This window comes from Callithrix jacchus, chromosome 1 (assembly GCF_049354715.1).
Source record: "Callithrix jacchus isolate 240 chromosome 1, calJac240_pri, whole genome shotgun sequence".
Lineage (NCBI taxonomy): Eukaryota > Metazoa > Chordata > Mammalia > Primates > Cebidae > Callithrix > Callithrix jacchus.
Window position 1 is genome coordinate 97281638 of NC_133502.1, and position 14463 is coordinate 97296100.

The following is a 14463-nucleotide window of genomic DNA, read 5'->3' on the forward strand; positions in this document are numbered from 1 at the left end:
TGATAATATATAGTTTCAAATAGCCAGGAGGATATTGAATGCTCTTAATAAAAAGAAATGATAAATGTTTGAGATGATGGATTTGCTAAGTACCCTGATCTGATTGCTATGCATTACGTGTATAAAAACATCACTGTGTACCTCATAAATACATTTGATTATCTGTCAACTAAACATATAATAATCATATGTATTTTAACATACAAAATTAAGTACAGTAAAGGTTATTCAAAGAAAGTTTCTTAATGGTTATAGTCAGGTGCTGATACAGTGGGATTATGGTATTAGTAATCTGAATACCATCTGAAAACAAAAATCAGACTTGGTAGTACATTTCTATATAAATGTTCAAATTTAACATTTTGGGAATGCAAGTATTAAACAGTGAAGGCACAATGTGAAAGGCTCCACTAATATCTAAATAGTAAACTTAAAAAAAAGTGACCTGTTTTCCCTTCTTAATCTCTGCTTATTTCTCACTTAATTTATGCTGAGAATGAGCCATCCTAGGGAGAAATGCCAGGTACTTGCTGTCTTTGCCTCACATTTTTTTCTTATGGGGAAAATGATTTAAAATTATGAAGATTATAAGAATATTCATTACATTGGGATTAAAAACAATAATAAAGTCAGCCGGGAGATATATGGTGGGATAATGTTAATAAAAATCTGAACACTGCCTACATATAATAGAGTTTAATGAATTAAAACGAATATTATTTTGATAAGCACTCTTCAGATTTATTAATTTATGGTTGACACACTTTCTAGACTTCTTTTTGGTGCCTGGTGAAAACTAATCTGTCACCTTTTAATTTAATCTCATTAATTTTAACTTATTTACATTTGAAACTACTTTTTCCCGTTTTTTAATACGAGGTTCGTATTTTGATCTTTAAAAAAATATTTATTTAAAAAATGGTGGTAGAACATATATAACATAAAATTTACCATTTAAACTATTTTTAAGTGTGTAGTTCAGTGGCATCAAGTATACACATTGTTGTGCAGCCGTCACCACCATACAGCTACAGAACTTCTTTTATCATCTCAAATTGAAACTCTACATATTAAAGTTACTCTCCCCCTCCCCCATATTCCATTCCCTGGCAGGCACTGTTCTATTTTCTGTTGCTATGAATTTGGCAACTCTGAGTGGGTCACATGAGTGGAATCAATCATACAGTGTTTATCTGTTTGTGACTGGCTTATTTCGTTTAGCACAATGTCTTCAAGTCACATAGTCATAGGTTAGAGGCAGAGAAAATGTGTGTTTCAAGGTAAGATTTTAAATCTCATCACCTATATTCATTTAGAAATTTTGGCTTTGTTTAAGTCTGAAAATGGTTGAAATCTGAGTTGGAGGAAGAGTTATTTTAAACAAATCATTTAATAATTAAAGTGTAATGAGATTCTGCTCTTCATACATACCTCATTTATTGATAATAAAATGGAAATGTCACAAAGAAAAGCAAATCAGACCTCATATAAGTGTCTGAACATCTTTTTTAGAGTAGTGTGTAAACCTTACAGATTTGTTTGGTTTTAATGCGAATGCTTGATCAGGAAAGATATATAAGCTTTTTGTAGGTTTACTCTTACCCACACGTTTTGATAAAATATGACAATAAAATAGGTGAAGTAAATTAGACTGTTTGCCTGGTTGGGCTAAACCATAACAAAATCATTGGGCTGGGCTTGGTGCCTCATGCCTGTAATCTCAAGTACTTTGGGAAGCTGAGGTGGGAGAATTGCTTGAGCCCAAGAATTTGAGACCAGCCTGGACAGCATGACAGGACCCCTGTCTCTATAAAGAATGAAAAAAACAATTAGTTGGGTGGTGGTGTGCACCTGTGGTCCCAGCTGAGGCAGAAGGATTGCGATTGCTTGAGCCCAGGAGGTTGAGGCTGCAGCAAGGCATGTTTGTACCACTGTACTCCAGCCTGGGTGACAGAGCAAGAACCTGTCTCAAACCAAACCAAACCAAAACAAAGAAACTGCTAAACTACTTTCAAAGTAATTGCACCATTTTACCTTCCTGTCAGCAATGTATGAGGGTTCTAGTTTCCCACATCCTTGCTAATACTTGTTATTATGTGTCTTTTTAAAGTTATAGCCATTCTTTTGGTTGTGAAGTGGTATCTCATTGTAGGCTAAGTTTCAAACTAGCAGTTAGGCATAACAGGAATGATAGTACTCTAAGATAAAGTTAATGTTCCAATTAAAGTATTGAATAGGTTGATCTAGGAATGGTTTTTGACCCTGGGTATGGATGATTAGTATCACTTCCTAAATTAAAAAAAGTTGATGTCACAACTTCCTTTCATCTCTGAGGATATTGTATATTCCCTTCCTATTTTGGAATCCACATCCTTCATTTAAAAATAAAACAGTAAAGACACACTTGTAGAGAAAGAACCACTTTTCCTTTAAGCAAAGAGAGAGTTTACCATAGGCTTCTAAATAAAGAATTGTTGGAATGTATCAGTATGGATTCAATCAGGCGATAGAAACCACACAGTAATTTAACAGGGAAAGAATAATATAAGGAATCATTGACTATAACAGGGGATTGGAGTAATAAGAGATTTACCAGTGAGAAGTAAAGATAATGCCAAGGAATACAGGAATAGCAGATAGAAGGAGTGGTTACTATCCCAGGAGTAAGAGTGCTTTTCCATCTTCCAGGTAAGCCTAGAACTTATTGGAAAGGGCAAGGTCAAGGCTATGTCAAAGGGCAAGTTCAAGCTACGGTACAGCACTAGTGGAATTTGCTGGAAATTTACCCCTTAGGGTACCAGGGAATGCTGTTTAAGTAGAGGTATTTCATCAGAGACACTCTGCTACAAAACTGCCGAGGCGCTTGTTGGAAAAGCAGCACATACTGAGGAGCCTGGTGATGGAAAAACCATGCTTGTTGGAGTAGGGTCCTGGAAAAGCCTTGCCTACTGGGGCCAAGTGAATGCCCTGGAACCAGGAAGCACAATTCATTTTCCTTGCAATGTCTTTCCAATGCCTTCTGCTGACAAAGCTTAATATCATGTCAGTTGGCAGATAAAAAAATATTTAAAGGGCACAAATCCATTTTCACAGAGCAAACAAAAAGGGTGAATTGGGAGATGAGGGTCAATAGATCAATATCTGGCACAGACATTAAGTGGCTTACTTACTTAGGAAGAATTAAGTTGAGAGAGATGAAGAAAAAGACAGTAGATTGAGCTTTAAGGAAAAACTCAAACCTTAGCACAGGACTGAGAAACCAAGGGAGTTATCTCTTTTATGATTAGGAAACCTTCAGCCTAATTGTGAAACTGTTTCTAGAGCTTCATTTCTGGATCCACACTGCTGTTTCAGAATCTGGAAACTGTTGAGGTCAGGAGACTGGATCAGGAACCTCAGGCTGTCCCTACTAGCTGTAGAACCATGTTGGGCCTGTTCTGATGTATACCAGCTGTCTGCTATTGACCGCCCCAGATTTTCTCAATCTTTATACCCTGGAGGAACTATGAAATAACTTTTAGGTCTCCTGTCTTTTTGGTAATAGCCATCCTAACAGGTGTGAGGTGATGATATTTCATTGTGGTCTTGAGTTCCATTTCTCTGCTAAGTGATGTGGAGGACCGTTTTATATACTTGTTGGCCATTTTAATGTCTTCTTTGGAAGAGTATCTATTCAGGTCTTTTGCTGATTTTTTAATTGGGTTATTCATTTTTTTTTTTGCTATTGTGTGTACTTCTTATATATTTAAGATGTTAACCACTTATATCTTGATATATGTATCTAGATGTATAGCTGGCACATATTTACTCCCAACCTATGGGCTGTCTTTCATTTTGTTATTTCCTTTGGCGTGCAGAACTTTTTAGTTTGACATAGTCCCATTTGTTTATTTTTGTTTTTGTTGCCTATGCTTTAGATCCTATGCCAAAAATTGCCAAGACCAGTGCTGAGGAACTTGTTCACTGTGTTTTCTTCTAAGAGTTTTATGGTTCGGGTCTTTAATTCACTTAGCATAATGTTTTCAACGTTTGTTTATTTTGTAGTGTATATTAAACTTCATTACTTTTTAATGGCTGAATAGTATTTTTTTGTATGTTTGTACCACATATTGTTCATTCATCTATTGGTGGGCACTTGGGTGGTTTTCATCTTCTGACTGTTGTGAATAATGTTGCTGTGAATATTGGCATAAAGTGTCTGTTTGAGTCCTTGTGTTTAGTTTTTTTGGGTATATACCTAAGAGTAGAATTGCTGGGTCATATGGTAATTCCATGTTTAGCTATTTGAGGAACCATCAAACTTTTTCACAGTGGTTGTATTTTTTACACACCCACCAGCAACATACCTAGGTTCCAATTTTTCTACATCCTAACACTTTTTATTTTTTTCAATTTTTATGATAATGTCCTTTGAGATACAAAAATTTTTAGTTTTGATGAAGTCCAGTTTATTTATTTTTTGTTGTCGTTCATGCCTTTGTTGTCATACTAAGAATTCATTGCCAAATCCAAGGCATGCAGATTTACCCCCAAGTGTTCTTATAAGTGTTTTAATATATATTTAGGTTGCTGATCCCTTTTGAGTTAATTTTTGTATGTGATATGAAATAGGGGTCCAGCTTCATTCTTTGGCATGTGAATATCAAGTTGTTCCAGCACCATTTGTTGAAGAGACTATTTTTTCCAATTGAGTGGACTTGACACCCATGTCAAAAACCGATTGGCCATAGATACATGAATTTATTTCTGGACTTTCATTCTTTTGGTCTTTGTCTGTCTTTATGCTACTACTAATACAATCTGATTTTAATTAATGTTATTTATTTAGGTTGGTGTGAAAGTAATCACAGTTTTTGCCATTACTTTTAATTAAAAGTACAATTAACATTAAAAGTAATGACAGTAACTGTGATTACTTTTGCACCTAATATACCATGATAATTATTGACAGTATCAAATAGCAAAGCTATTAAAAACCATAAGCCAAAGCAATACTAATGAAAATATAGTCCAAGAAGTAATTTATGTAAGATTTTGAAATAAGCTGACTCTTTTTTTTTTTTTAACATGGTGAGGCTCAAATATAGGTCCACAAGTTAACAAAATATTTGTATGTGTTTTGATTTTTTTCATGTTTTATAGGTTTTAATGTATACTATAAAATTACCTTTTAAAACTAAAAGAATGAAGTTTACCTTATTCACATAAAACCTATTTTTGTTTTGCTTAATTTGAGATAAGCATTCACAGTTTTCGTTTTCATCTGACATGAGACAATTCCTCCTTGCTCTAGCTGCTTGTTAAATAAGAAAAAACTTAAAAAGTTGAAAACCTGCAGCTAAATGTTCATGACTTTCCTATGATTGGCAGGACATTACTGGTTCAGAGAAATCCATAACTTTTTTTTTTTTTTTTGAGACGGAGTTTCGCTCTTGTTACCCAGGCTGGAATGCAATGGCGCGATATCGGCTCACCGCAACCTCTGCCTCCTGGGTTCAGACAATTCTCCTGCCTCAGCCTCCTGAGTAGCTGGGATTACAGGTACACGCCATCATGCCCAGCTAATTTTTTGTATTTTTAGTAGAGACGGGGTTTCACCATGTTGACCAGGTTGGTCTCGATCTCTCGACCTCGTGATCCACCCGCCTCGGCCTCCCAAAGTGCTGGGATTACAGGCTTGAGCCACCGCGCCCGGCCAAAATCCATAACTTTTTTAGGAGCAGATCGGTAAATCTCCTCTGGAGTGTGTAATCAAGAACATACAATGCGGCACACAAAATTCTACCTCCTCAAAGTCAAGTTCTCAGCCTGAGCATAAGATTCAGAGACAGGGTTCCTTTCTCAGTCTTACACTTATTTGAAAAGAAAAGAAAAGGGAAATACAATTTACTTTTCCTTTTTAATATTTTTCTTCTATGTCAACAAGATTTGAGATTTGCAGATAAACATTTTCACTCTCAAGCGCAAGAAACAATGGAGACATTTTAAGATTTCCTTTTTTTTTGATCATAGGATTTTTTTTCCCCAAGAATCTTGTCACTTGAAGTAAATATATATATATTTTTTGAGACACAGTCTTGCTGGAGTATAGATGCAGTCATTGCTCACTGCAGCCTTGAACTCCTGGGCTCAGGGATTCCTTTTGCTTCATCCTCCCAAGTAGCTGGGATTACAGCTATATGCCACCATGCCAAGCTAATTTTTAAATTTTTTCTAGAGATGGAGGTATTGCTGTGTTACCCAGCCTTGTCCAGAACTCCTGGCCTCAAGTGATCCTCCTGCCTCAGTCTCCCCAAAGCACTTGGGATTACAAGTGTGAACCATCACAACTGGCCTTAAAAATATTTTCTCTAACACCTTGCGGAGAGTTGTTCAGTTACTTCATGTGATAACAGATGTTTGCAGATTGGGCCATTCTTCATTCTAAAAATATTTGGCAAAATCTGGCCCACTGTGTGAAAGCACTCCTGGAATTCATCTTTCAGCTTAGACACCTGTTGAGAATTCTGCTAAGCCACTGTATTTCTGTATGTAGTAGATTTATGTGCTCTTCATCCATGTTTTTACACAGTTCTTTAAACATTTTTGAAAGAAAAGGGTTTTTGTATAACAGTTAATACTCTTCGGGAGCTTCAGGTAGAGCTTTAAAAATTTCATCTCCTAGGGCTTTTGACACCACTCTCTCTGTGAAGAAAACACTGTGTTGTGAAATCAGGTTTGCTTGGATTTTTTTGAGAGGAAGTCTCCCTCTGTTGCTCAGGCTGCAGTGCAGTGGTGCAATCTTGGGTCATTGTAACCTCCACCTCCTGGGTTCAAGTGATTGTCCTGCCTCAGTCTCCTGAATAGCAGGGATTACAGGTGCCTACCACCATGACTGGCTAATTTTTTATTTTCTGTAGAGACGGGTTTTCACCATGTTGCCCAGGCTGATCTCAAACTCCTCACCTCTGATGATCTGCCCACCTTATCCTCCCAGAGTGCTAGGATTACAGGTGTGAGCCACTGCGTCTGGCCAAATTTTGGAGCACTTTGGAGTTCAGATTTTTGGATTTGGGATGCTCAACATGTACTGTAGAACATTTTTAGTTTCTCTTTCTGTATCTCATGTAAGATTTTACTGATCTTTTACTCAGTGTAATTTTACATTTTTTATTATAATTATAGTAGATTCTCACCACTAATTGTGTGACTTTCCCTTTTCTAGGGTAACTTGCTGTGTAATTTGCTGCTTTAGCCTTTTCACTGATTTTTTTTTTTAAAACAAAGTCTTTATTCTGTTTGTTTTGAGATTACAGTATGTTTGACATTTGGGTATATACGTAAGAGTATATTGACATTTAACCTGTCAAATGAATATAATTTGTATTTAAGTTTCTTTTGAATTTTGCTGGAACCATTGCTGTATTTGTAAAGTTGTTTTCCACAGACAACACAAAATGGTTTAGGAAAAACTTAGTTAACAGCCCATATATACATCCACTGATAAGTGCTTTCATTGTAAAGAGGGACTTGTTTCATGTGTCACTTGATGCACTAGTGCCATGAAATGACTCACTAGATAGTTTTTTGCCAACCTTACCAGAATTTTCCTTTGGCCCTTTTCTCATACTTCATCCTCAGAAATTGCCACATTGGATTATCAGGCATTTGTAAACTGCAGATGTTAATGTGTAAGACATAAGACCATAATAAAAAACTAGTTGAGAAAAATCACAAAACTAAATTTTCATTATATAACTCCATTGTAATTTTGTCCATATTTTGCAAGTTTGCACCAAATAGCAAAGCATTGTGGGTAACTGAGTTGCAAGATGTAAACATTTCCTTTTTTTTTTGAGACAGAGACTTATTCTGTTACTCAGGTTGTAGTTTAGTGGCGTGAACATGACTCATTGTAGCCTCAACCTTCCAGGCTCAAGTGATCCTTTTACCTCAGCCTCCATGTAGCTGGGACCATAGATGCATGCCACCACCACACCGGCTAATTTTTTTTTTTTGAGACGGAGTCTTGCTTTGTGACTCAGGCTGGAGTGCAGTGGCACGATCTCGGCTCACTGCAACCTCTGCCTCCTGGGTTCAAGCAATTCTCCTGCCTCAGCCTACCAGTTAGCCAGGATTACAGGCATGTGCCATCACATCCAACTATCTTGTTTTGTATTTTTTACTAGAGACGGGGTTTTGCCATGTTGGCCAGGCTGGTCTCAAACCCCTGACCTCAGGTGATTCGCCCGCCTCGGCCTCCCAAAAGGTGTGAGCCACTGCGCCCAGCCTAATTTTTTAATTTTTTTGTAGAAACAGGCTTTCACTATATTGACCAGGCTAGTCTCAAACTCCTGGGCTCAAGCATTCCTCCCGCCTTGGCCTTCTAAAGTGCTGGGATTACAGGTAAGCCACTGTGGCTGGCCTTTTCATTAGAATTAACATTTCTTTCTGATTTTCCATTACACTTGTAGACCTTCTTTACTCTTAACAGGCAGTTGGTGGTACCTATGGGGAGGTTTGGGGAGGTAATTCGAGAGGGAGAGGCTGATGTTCATTAGCCCCCTGTCATCCCCCCCATGCAAAGCAACCTCCAGTTAGTTATCAAGGACAACTGTATCCCAATAAACATGGTCTTACTGTGCACTACCACATACAGCTGATTTCTAACAATTGTTAATGAAGTAGTTCATTGTCAATACTGCCATTGCTTGATGCACAAAAATTAAAGGGTTTTTTTCTTTCTTCTTTTCGTTAAATTTCTGATCTCTCAAAGAACCGAAGCAGTATCTTCAATATCTTGTGGAATCCAGGTTGAAAAATCCCTGGATTAGACTCTGGGACCTCTTCTTATATTGCTGTAGAAAAACTGAACATATCTGCATCTGTGCTTTCTTTTATAATCAGGCAGCTTTTGCTCATCTTCTAAATCTCTCACAAGTGATGCATTTGGCGGACTTAAGTTACATCTGGAAGTGTAGCTGCAGGGTGCAGGGGAGTCTGGGAAATGTGTTTTAGTTTTTAATCTTTCAAGTTCCTATGGTATAGGAAGGCACAGTAGAGGAAAATTGAGAGAGATACTGTATACCAGTATACCATATCTGCCATTATTACTGGACTTTTAAAAATGAAGACTGACTTTCTTGTGTAGTAAAATTTTTTCAAAAGAAAACTTGAAACTATTCATTTGTTTATTAAAAAATTTATTTAGCACCTGCCGTATGCTGACATTCTTCTAGATACCTGGGAGGCATTTAGTGAGCAAAACAAAGCTCCATGCCCTCATGGAGCTTTAATTCTAGTGGAAAGAGATAGATAATAGACAATACATATTGTTAAATAAGTTGTCTGTTATTGTGTAAATAAAAAGAGTGAAATAGTGGCTACTGAAGTCTTAGCTATTATACCATGTGAGTTTTATGCAGATATATCAAGAACCTTGAATTTTTACCACATTTTCCCCACAGCCTTGAGGAAATAACTATTTTGGTTGCTTTTGTAGTAAACAATTGTGATAAACTGCTAAGGGTCTGGGATAAAATAGATTGTGGCATTAATGTATGTGTTACGATGTGGCATGTATCGAGCATTTGTAAGTTTATAGAAATAAAGTGATCGTTCTCTCAAAAATTGGTTTTGACGCAGGTTTGTCTATAACTGGTTATTCAGTAGTGACAATTTTCAAAGTTGTCCTAGTCTATTTGGACTGCTGTAACAAAATACCATAGAGTAGGTAGCTTATAAAGAACAAATGTTTCTTTTCTTTTCTTTTTTCTTTACCATCAAATTTTATGAGAACTTTTTTATTTTATTTTATATTTTTTTGAGATGGAATCTCACTCTGTTGCCTAGGCTGGAGTGCAATGGTGTGATCTTGGCTCACTGCAACCTCTGCCTCCCAAGTTCAAGTGATTCTTCTGCCTCAGCCTCCTGAGATGACAAGCACCTGCCACCACACCTGACTAATTTTTCTGTTTTTAGTAGAGATGGGGTTTCTGCATCTTGGCCAGGCTGGTCTTGAACTCTTGACCTCAGGTGATCCACCTGTCTCCGCCTCCCAAAGTGCTGGGATTACAGGCGTGAGCCACTGTGCCTGGCCCGATGTTTATTTCTAACAGTTCTGGAGGCTGGGAAGTTTAAGATCAAGGCACTGACAGGTTCACATCTGGTGAGGATCTGTTTCATGGTTCAGAGATGGTGCCGTTTCACTGTGTACTCACATGGTGCAAGGAAAAGAGCTTATTTTCTAGGGTTTTTTTTTTTTTTTTTTTAATAAGAACTCTAAACCCATTCATGAAGGTTCCACCCTTATGACCTAATTATCTCCCAAAGGCTCCAATTTCTCATATCGTCACTTGGGGTTAGTATTTTAACAGGGATTTTAGGAGGCACATAAACATTCAGACCATGGCTAAAGTATTTAGTTATTTTTATTTCATTTATTTTTTGAGACAGGGTCTTGCTCTGTCACCCAGGCTAAAGCTCAGTGGTATGAACACAGCTCACTGCAGCCTTAACCTCCCATGCTCAAGTGGTCCTCGCATTTCAGTTTTCTGAGTAGCTGGGACTACAGGTGTATGCCACCATTCCTGGTTAATTTTTTAAAATTTTTGTAAAGAGGGGTCTTGCTATGTTGCCCAGGCTGTTCTTGAACTCCTGGGCTCAAGCAATCTTCCCACCTTAGCCTCCAAAAGTCTGGGATTGCAGATGTGAGTCACTGCACCCAGCCTGTTCAGTTATTTTTGAATCATCCATTTAGAAGACAGTAAGTGCTTTGGAAGAAGACAAAGTAGATTCAGGAAGGGGCAATAGGTATGCTAGGGTCTGGAGGTAGTTTGCAATATTAAATAGGATGGTTGGGATGGGCAGTATTGAAAAAGTGATACTTGAGCAAAGGAAGCGAAGGAGTTAGTTATTGCGATATCTGGCAGAAGCATATTTCAGGCAAAAGAAACAGCTTATGCAAAGTCACTAAGGTGAGAGCCTGTTGTATTGGATGAAAGCAAGGAGGCCCAGCCAGTGCATCGAGAGCAGGGTGAGTGAGAAGAGTTGTAGACAGGAGATGCGGTCAGGGAAGTAAGGGCTGGGGGTATTCCCCTAGGGCCCTTTATGCCATTGAAATGGGCAGTAGCACAGAGCTTTGAGCAGAGTGCTGGCAAAAATCTACCTAAGGCGTTCTATCCTTCTATCCCGCAATGTATGAAAAGGATCACTAAAGATGTGTTGAGAATAGACTGTAGGGGGTGTGAGAGGTAGAAGGGAGACTAGTGACATTGTTGCCTTGACCGTGGTAGATATGGTAAAGCGATCAGATTCTGTATGTGTTTTGAAAGTAGAATTATCAAGACTTCTGATGTATTGGATGTAGGACAGGAGATGAGGATGAAGCTAAGGTTTCGGATTGAGCAACTGGAGACATAGAATTGTCTTTAACTTAGGTGGGAAAGCTAGGGTAGAGCACACTTGGAAGGGAAGGTCAGATTCGTTTTGCATATGTTGAGTTGGCAACATTATTAGAGATCCAAGTGGAAATGTTGAGTAATTACAAGACTAGAAGGGATCACCAAGGAAGAGACTGTAGTGAGTAGAGGATGAGAAAGGACTAAACCCTAGGCATTCCTTTAAAGGAAACTTAGACGTGGTCAGTGAGGTTGGCAGAAAACAAAGTATAGTCAAGTGAAGAATGTATTTCTAAGAAGAGGACATGGTCGGCTGTATCAAATGCTGCTGATAGGACAAATAGGATGAGAACTGAGAATTGATAATTGGATTTAGTAACATGGAGATCATTGTTTATTGATAAGAATGGTGTTGGTGAAAAGTATGGAAATGTGTTTAACTGAGGATTGGAAGAGAGGGCTTGTTGACAGTGTGAATAAACACGTCTTTGCTTTCAGGAGAGAAATGGGATAGTAGCTGAATTGGGGAGATGAAAGCGAGAAAGTTTTTTTCCTAAGACACAGAAATACCATGATTTTATGGTGATGAAAATGATCCAATAAAGAGGAATGAGTAGATTATACCTAAATTCTGAGCTCAGTTTTTATAGTTACTTTTTGCATACATTCTCAGTTCCTCTGCCCCCTGTTGCTTTATCATACTTGCTTGACAAAGCTACAAACTTGGTGATGAAATACATTACTTCTGCTTCTAGGTACCTGCACTTTCTATTACATAATTTTGTCATGAACACAAACTTTTGCAAGCTTTTTCATTTATTCTGAAGTGTTCTGGCTTCAGGCTTCAGTAATAAAAAGTGAACTGTAAGGAATATGCTGGCCTAGCCTCAGGATAATAGGGTTGAGAGCTGACCTTTTCCCCAGGGACTCTTAAGCCTAGAAAGCAGAATTCTTTGAGGTTGTCTATTTCTTTAGTGAAAATTATTTGCCATGGGTTAGATGCCTGATACTGCTGAGCGTGTTCCACAGTCGTGGGCCATGGAGATATAGAGGAGGTAAAAAGTTACTATTTGCAATTCCAAAGTTTTAGTTAGCCCTGTTTCATAGTCTTCCTCTGTCATCCTTGTTATTTCTGAGTGCTAGAGTTCCAGTTTCCTGGGTTCTTCATAGGAGAATACCTGTTCCTTCTTCTCCCTTAATTTTCTTTTCTGTCACTGTAGGCTTAAACATAACCAACCTTCCTTCCTCCCTCCCCTCCTTCTTCAGAATTCTTGTTGCTTTATTTTATTTTAATTTTTTTGAGACAGAGTCTCACTCTGTCACTCAGGCTGAAATGCAGTGGTGTGATCTCAACATACTGCAACCCAACCTCTACCTCCTGGTTCAAGCGATTCTCCTGCCTCAGCCTCCCGAGTAGCTAGAATTATAGGCATGCACCACCAGGCCAGGCTAATTTTTGTATTTTTTGTAGAGGTAGGGTTTCTCTATGTTGATCAGGCTAGTCTCGAACTCCCGACCTCAGGTGGTCCTCCCACCTTGACCTCCCATGGGATTACAGGCATGACCCATGGTGCCCAGCCCTTTATTTTTGATAAATTGCTATAATAAGCTTCTATTAGAAGTTTTTTAGACATTACACCACATTGTCTTGATATTCTGATCTTATACACATACACACATATGCATTTTTTCAAGAGATGTTTAACCGATATATACTGTATATTGAATATTTGCCATCAAATATTCTTTTTTTTTTTTTTTTTGTCCGAGCTAGCTGAGATTTTATTTTGGACCAAAAAAAAAAAAAAAAAAAAAAAAAAGCAATTGAACTGTTTTGCAGCTGGAGGCATGGGCAAAGGGGGTCCCCAGGCAGTAAACTCCATGCGAGTGGGCTGAGGGCTAGGGCTGAGCGTCGGGTGGGTCTCCTGTTCCCTGTGCTCCCGTGCACAGCGGCCTCCCTCCCGGGCTCTGGGGCAGCCTCAGGAGGGGCAGGCTGGGAGGGACTGTTGCAGCTGTTCACTTGGGCAGGACGTCAGAGGACTGGGACACCAGCCTCCCATCGTGGGTCTCAATCTTCTTCACAACCACAGCCTTGGTGGAGCTGGCGTGGCTGAAGGAGCTGGAGCCCGTGCCAGAGCCAAAGCTGGAGCCCAGGCCGTAGCTGAGGCTGGGGCTTGTGAGGCACCCATAGGCAGAGCTCAGACCACCTGCTTAGCCACTTGTGGTCTTCGTGTGGATACTCATGTTCTGCATCCCGGACTCCAGCCGGCTCTCCTCGCCCTCCAGTAGCTTGCGGTAGGTGGCGATCTCCATGTCCAGGGCCAGTTTGATGTTCATCAGCTCCTGGTACTCACGCAGCTGCCGTGCCATGTCCTGCTTGGCCTGATGCAGGGCGCTCTCCAGCTCCTGCTGCTTGGTACGAGCAGCCTCGAGTGCCCGGCCCCCACGCTGCTCAGCATCTGCAATAGCGGCCTCCAGGGAAGAACACTGGCCTTTCAGGCCCTCGATCTCAGCCTGGAGCCGGCTGATGTTCCGGTTCATCTCGGAGATCTCAGTCTTCTACGCCACAGGTCATCCCCGTGCTTCCCAGCCAGGATCTGCAGCTCCTCATACTGGATCTGGTATACGCTCTCTGCCTCAGCCTGGCTGCGGTTGGCGATCTCGTACTGCGCCTTGACCTCAGCGATGATGCTGTCCATGTCCAGGGAGTGGCTGTTGTCCATGGACAGCACCACAGACGTGTCGGGGATCGGGGACTGCAGCTCCCGGATCTCCTCTTCATATAGCTGCCTGAGGAAGCTGATCTCGTCAGTCAGTCCTTCCAGGCGAGACTCCAGCTCTATCTTGTTCATGTAAGCTTCATCCACATCCTTCTTGATGAGGACAAATTCATTCTCCATCTCTGTACGCTTATTGATCTCTTCCTCATACTTCTTCTTGAAGTCCTCCACCAGCCCCTGCATGTTGCCAAGCTCCGCCTCCAGCTTCAGCTTCTCCTGGCCCAGAGTCTCCAGCTGCTGCCTCAGGTTGTTGATGTAGCTCTCAAACCTGTTGTCCATATTGCTCCTAGCCGTTTTCTCCTGCT

The 14463-nt window shown here is 39.7% G+C and overlaps 1 protein-coding gene across 17 annotated transcripts in view; it reads left to right on the plus strand.

Annotated features, from left to right (window-relative positions):
• Nucleotides 1–14463, plus strand: part of AGTPBP1 (ATP/GTP binding carboxypeptidase 1) — a 185195-nt gene that overhangs the window by 4866 nt on the left and 165866 nt on the right. The window contains exon 1 of one of the 17 annotated variants that reach the window (XM_078367425.1): nucleotides 1220–1280. The exons of the other annotated variants lie outside the window; for them this stretch is intronic. The gene's annotated coding sequence lies outside the window, so the exon portion shown is untranslated. Of the gene's footprint in view, nucleotides 1–1219; nucleotides 1281–14463 lie in introns of those variants that run through there. 17 annotated transcript variants of the gene reach the window in all.